This window comes from Diadema antillarum, unplaced genomic scaffold (genome assembly GCF_040938485.1).
Source record: "Diadema antillarum isolate AM-2024a unplaced genomic scaffold, OU_Dant_1.0 seq00002453_RagTag, whole genome shotgun sequence".
NCBI lineage: Eukaryota > Metazoa > Echinodermata > Echinoidea > Diadematoida > Diadematidae > Diadema > Diadema antillarum.
The window spans coordinates 75,063-81,977 of record NW_027273060.1 but is presented as its reverse complement, the minus strand read 5'-3'; positions in this window follow the sequence as shown (position 1 = coordinate 81,977).

The window sequence follows — 6,915 nt, the reverse complement described above, 5'->3', positions numbered from 1 at the left end:
AAGCAAGCTTTTCACGATTACATTCCTAGACAGAATGCAGAAATGGGGATCTCTGAGCGTTAGCCTTGGATGACCAGCACGACCGCAAAGTAAGCAAGCAAACAAGCAAGTAAACAAAGGGACAAGACAAAAAAAAAAGATGGTTAATGTATTATCGGCTCTGAGCGGCTCTGGAATACCGAGATCATTACAAAGAAACGAATAATTAATCACTGTGATTTCGAAGACTTCGTTAATACCCGTTATTTTTCGCTGTTCACAGAATATGAGTTTTTTCCGACTGAAATAACAAACGATGTTAGAAAATTTAAATGGGAGTGGTAATTTTCTTGTGTCAAATTAATTGGAGGAGAGGTGATTGTTTGGGGCCTAATATTAGAAAAGGGCAATTTTAAATGGAAATAATGTTCTGTGTTACCTATAATGTAGTGGTTACTGCAAAATGATGCAGCAGGGCAATACTGAAATGAATGCTATAGTCCGGCTGCCGAGGGGGCTAAGTACTTTTTCTCTGATATATATGTATATATTTTCTTTGTTGATTATTCATCTTTGGGATCTCTACAATGATATTCAGGTGGGTGTGGAGCTCTCACCATTGGGCAATTTCAATTATTCAAAGTGGCGTCCAAAATGGCCGCCATGAAGCCTATACAAGAGTCAGAAAAATGTCACTAAAACACTAGTATTTCAATTAGAACACTTATCTAAACGGCCAGTAATATTAGTACAATGTCTTTAGTCGAACAGAATCTGGTTGCCATGGTAACCATCAAATACTTGGAACAAACCTCAAAAAAAGTTAGCAAAGTATGCAAAATACACAAAAATGCCTGTTATTTGTGCGACGTCAACGAAATTTCAATTACCTGCATACCTCTTACAGAGAAAGCCTTAATGAAGTTACCATTAATCTAGCCTTAATTTATATTTATAGTTGCCATAGCAACCTAAACTTGAATTTAATTGTGAATAAATGCCGAAGGATTGAATTGCGGTATAGCAATGATGTGAAAATGTGAAATACCATATTTCAGGTCTTTACTTCACATATGCCTATATTGGTTACACATACCAGTACCTCCCTCTGTTATAATTATGAAGTTGATATGTCCTGGTTGCCATGGTAACTGCTCAATGTCACTTTCAAGGACAGTCCCATAACATGCATATATACACATTGCAACAAAATTGCTTGACACTATCAAAATTAGATGGCAAGAGACTAACATCTTTGTGTAATACTTATTGGATGGATAAACCGACTGTTAGCTGGGATGTGCATGTTTTCATTTGTTTCCAAGTTGTAATCCAAAAATAAAATCATACAATGTGAAATATTTTCATGGTTTTGTCAAATTATTGGAACATACATTGCAATATTACAGCCTGCATAAATTTCCTAAAAAATCGTTCATTAAGTGTTATGTGAAAACAACATTTCAAAAATGAGACTTCCTATGTGGTACAAGGTGAAGGCTATAATGAAATAATTTTCACATTCATGACATTGACATAATACATGCATTTTTCGTAATAAACTACAGTCCTTGAGAATGAAATAATCCAGTTTGTTTCATGATTTCCTGTTAATTATCTCACTATACTTACCTGTAGTTTTTATTCATGAGTCATGCATATTGATTTAACGAAGTTGATATCATACAAGTGTATAAGGCAAAAACACTCTGAAAAAGAAAATATGTGTTTGTTATAATTTTCTGTAAAAAAAAACCCCAAAACAAAACAAAACATATTATGACTTACTTTTCTTGTTTCATTTCTGTAGTACATGTAGGTTTCTAAATTAGGTCATGTAAGTTTTTTTAAGATTCAGGTTCCAGTTCTGATGAGTAGCTTATTTTTACTTTGCTTCATTATGCGAGGGACTATAGTATCGAAGACATAGGGAGGGGATGAGCAAACTTAAAGAATCTTAAATATCTTACTTGATTCTCACTCTGTTCTTCCTTACCACTCTCTCTGTTCCCTTTTCTACCGTCTCCACTAATAGTACAACTTCAACTTCCGACCCATTATTATCCCCCGCTCTTCACTTTTGCCCTCCTTACCATCCCCATATGTCGCTTCTCTCTTCAATTCCCCTCTTTCTAGTCTCTTCTGCCAAGCAACGATGCAACTCCCTCAAACTTGAAGAAGTTCCATTGCAAAATATCATTACGCAAAACTTTACTTTTCACTGTAATACACAGAGCCGACGCAAACAAGGAGTGAGGACTCGCCTCAATTTTTTTTTTTTTTTTTTTTGGGGGGGGGGGCGTAATACATAGGAATATATAGGGTCTTACCACCAGGATCCCCACACTTTTTTTATACTTAATAGGCACAAGAAAAGTGGGATAGGCCCCCTCACCTTTTTTTTTTTCTTGTCAGCTGATTCAGCCTATTACCCCGGGAGGTAATATCAGAAAATAATAGTTAAGCCCTCTTCCCCCCTCCTTTTTCTTTTTTTTTTTTTTTTTTGCTTGTCAGTAAAACCCAGAAGTGGCACCAGAAATATAAACTGGGCCGCCTCACTTTTAAAAAACATAGCGCCAGCCCCGATATGAGTGGTTCTTATATTAAGGGATGTTTAAGAATAAAGTGCATTATGAGTGTTTGAACTTCTTAAATTTTCATATCTTTCTATGCTTGAATTTAGGATAAAACCGATTTTGTTAAGCTAAAATTTATTTCTGGCTACTGGCTGCTTGTAAGCCGATTTTGTAATCTAATCTTTATGGTTTGACATCGTGGTTTAACTCTCAAACAAGTAGCACATGTCTTCTAAAGGTGGCCCAACTCATGGCTTAACTCTCCTTGCTCTGCAGAGTGTTGACATTTATTTTTCTAAAGAAAGTTCTTTTTTTTATTAGGCAATTTCCTAGAAGAGTAGAAGAAATTTTCATAGCTACAAGACAGGTTTATAGTTGTTCTTCAATTTGGTAATATCATATATCATATAATTTTATGATGCTTCAAGACATCGTAGGCAATTATCTCTTCAGATGATACTCTCATGGTAACATGTATAACACCAAGAAAAAGGCAAATTCGGAAGACAACGATGTAGTCAGTTTCTTTTACAGATTGATAAGCTTCCTATATATACAGGTTACTTATACATTTTGAAACATCCCAGGACTATACATTCGTATGTAAAATATCATGTCTGCAACCAGCCAAAGAGCAAGTATCCATGGCAACCATCTACTCAGGTCCTTTAGGTAAAATAGTTTCTACGAATTTCTGCCAAACATTCCGGTCAACATGTCCCTCACCACACACACAAACCCGATTCCATATCATTTTGTATTTATATTGTGCATTTTAGGGATTTTAAGCTAATTCAATGTTTACCGTGGCAACTGTCCTGCAACAAAAAATTTCAAAAATATCTTGTTCAAGTTATTGGACCTTTGGACGAATGCTCCAATCCAAACGTTGATATAGTAGCATTTAAAACACATGATTACATACATTCTCCTATATTGAGGGCTGTGTGGCGGCCATATTGGACGCCATTTTGAATAATCAAAATTGCCCAAGGGTGAGAGCTCCACAACCACCTGAATACCTTTGAAAAGACCCAAAAGATGAATAATCATCAGAGAAAAAGTACTTTGGCCAAAAAAATGTCTTTTGGCTGCCGGACTACTAAATACGGTATAAACAGAAAATAGCATCGAAATTCTCCTAGACACATCTGGAGGCGGTGATAAGAATTTTCAAAATAGATGCAGTAATGTACTCATTAATTTATGAAATAAAGGTAAAATATGTGGGCCCATAAGTAGACATATTCATGGGGTACTCCATGACATTTCATCCCTGCCTGCCTCTGAGTAGTTGTCGTGGTCGTGGGCCGTGGGTTCGGGGGATGCCCGATAGGGAATTGTTCTGGTGAATTGGCCTGGAGGGTAAGAAGTTTGATATCCAGAGGTAATAGTTGTAGGCTATCAGGATTGGTGGGAAAGCCCTAGAGGGAGTAATCAACTGGGCGGGTGATATTTATCTGGTGGGTAGTTGCCCTGCGAAAATTGTCCTGGTGGTATTTATCCGGGGACGGGGGATGTTTTCGGGGGAGAGGGTGAGTTGCAGGGGCGTCACCAGCTTTTTTTTTTCAAGGGGGGGGGGTGCGTTTTGACAGTAAATGTAAACTGTGAGATTTTTTTTTTAATTATTTGATTTATTGGATCCTGTGTCATCATGTACATTTACACATACTCTATATAATACATGTGATTGTATACATACACGAATCTTTCGCTATGAAGGACTATACGGGGGTACATTATGTGACGGTGTGAGATCCTCGACGATGATCAATTTCGCTCCTTCAGTGCGGAGGGTGTGGGAGGGGGATACCCCCTCCCACGGTGGGAACTTTTTGTAACTTTTTGTAAAAACAAGAGTGTAAAAGTCGCGTTTATAGAGCATAGTGAAAATGAAAATAATATGAAGGACTATTACGGGGATACATTATGTGACGATATGAGATCCTCGGCGAGGGAGCGAAGCAACCGAGCGGGAGAGGGTGTAGGAGGGGGATACCCCTTCCACGGGAGGGACTTTTTGTAAAAAGAAAAAAAAAAAAGGAGAATTGCATAACAATTAAATGCGAGCGAGCGGAGCGAGCGAGCTTGAAAATTTTGATATTTTACAATCCCAAACTGCGGTTTCTAGCTATATTTTTTCGCTTTGGAAATGAAGGGGTGGGCGCACCAGGCGCAACTGCTGGCAATTACTGGCATCAGCATTCTAGAGGATAATGGCATAACGATTAAATGCGAGCAAGCGGAGCGAGAGAGCTTGAAAATTTTGACAAATTTACGGTCCAAAAAACGTTTGTACCTATATTTCTTCGCTTTGAAAATTAAGGGGGGCGCACAGGGCGCAACTGCTGGCAATTACTGGCAGTAACATCAGGAGAATGGCATAACAATTAAATGCGAGCGAGCAGAACGAGTGAGCTTGAAAATTTTGACACAGTCAAAAAACTGCCGTTTGTATCTATATTTTTTCGTTTTCGAAATTAAGGGGGGCGCACCGGGTGCAACTGCTGGCAATTACTGGCAGCAACGTCAGGAGAACGGCACAACGATTGAATGCAAGCGAGAGAAGCGAGCGAGCTGAAAATGTTTGCATTTCACAGTTTTAACAAAATGCCGTTTTTAGCTACGCATCTTTTCGCTATGAAAATTAAGAGGGGGCACCGGGCGCAATTGCTGGTAATTACTGGCAGTAACATCAGGTGAATGGCAAGGCGATTAAATGCGAGCGAGCTTGAAAATGTTGACATTTTACAGTCAAAAAAATTACCGTTTGTAGCTATATTTGTTCGCTTTGGAAATTAAGCAGGGCGCACCGGGCGCAACTGCTGGCAATTACTGGCAGCAACATCAGGAGAATGGGATAACGATTAAATGCGAGCTAGCGGAGCGAGCGACCTTGAAAAATTTGACAATTTACTGTCAAAAAAACTTCCGTTTGTAGATATATTTGTTCGCTTTGGAAATTAAGGGGGGCGCACAGGGCGCAACTGCTGGCAATTACTGGCAGCAACATCAGGAGAATGGCATAACGATTATATCGTCTGTATCACTTCAGTCAATCAATTTTCCTTACAACGTTTCTGTTACCCCAAGGTTCCACAATTATGTTTTCTCAATTTACTTTGTTTTGATTATGCAACCTTATTCTATGTTACCAAAGGAAGTGAAATGTTTCTTTTTGAAAAATGAAATAAAGTTTGAATTGAATTGAATTGATTAAAATGCGAGCGAGCTTGAAAATTTTGACATTTTACAGTCTAAAAACTGCCGTTTGTAGCTATCCTTTTCGCTTTGGAAATTAAGGGGGCGCACCGGGTGCAACTGCTGGCAATTTAATACTGGCAGCAACATCAGGAGAATGGCAGAGCGATTAAATACGAGCGAGCGGAGCGAGTGAGAGTGAAAATTCTGACATTTTACAGTCCAAAAACTGCCGTTTTTAGCTATAAATATGTTGTTTTCGCTTTGGAAATTAAGGGGGGGCGGTGCGCCATTGGTAGTCAAGGATGTCGGTTTATTGTTCATGATTGGGGGAGGTATGACCAGCGAGGGGGCGTTGAAGTGACCAAGCGGGGGAAGGATGTCCAAAATCTGCACTTTAGAGCATCCCCTAATTGTTTGTGTTTGTGTGTGTTTGTGTGTGTTGGGAAAGTTGGGAAATAGCCCGTCAAGTCTTATTATTGGCAATGCAAGGCATTTTAATACAGACTATAGTATGTAAAGCAACAATCAGTGATCTAGCTTTGATATAACGAAGTGTAAGGTACAGAGATGTAATTCTACATCACATTGCGCAACATTACAGCGACTCTTTGCCGTTCGGATGTTCTGAGTACACTGCTCCATCCTGCCTATCATTCAGAATGCCAACCAGGAATCACGATGAATCACAATCTTTTGTCGGCTCCGGGCTTTTTGAACAATGTTTCACACTATTGATGCCTCTTTAATTATGGTTAAAAGAAATCTTAGAGAAAAAAAAATAATTTCTTGCTCACCCTTTCATGTCAATTTCAAAAGCAGTTTACTAACCCTTGAATTACCATTTTGATATTTTTTTTTTACCAGCGGATTGGGGGGGGGGGGGCACGTGCCCCCCCCCCCCCCCCCCAGTTACGCCACTGATTGGAGACCTATAACGGGGGAGGGGGTAGGCGGGGTATCTTCCTCCCATGCGATGGAGCTTTTGCTTTTTCTGAATTGATAATCCGTTGCACAATGAATGAAATTATTAAGTATACAGTACGGTCGATAGATAGTAAACACTGTATGTATAATGCATCAGTGCTGCCAGATCCGGGGTGCGATTGTTTTTGTTTTTTGTTTTTGTTTTGTTTGTTTGTTTTTTGTTTTTTGTTTT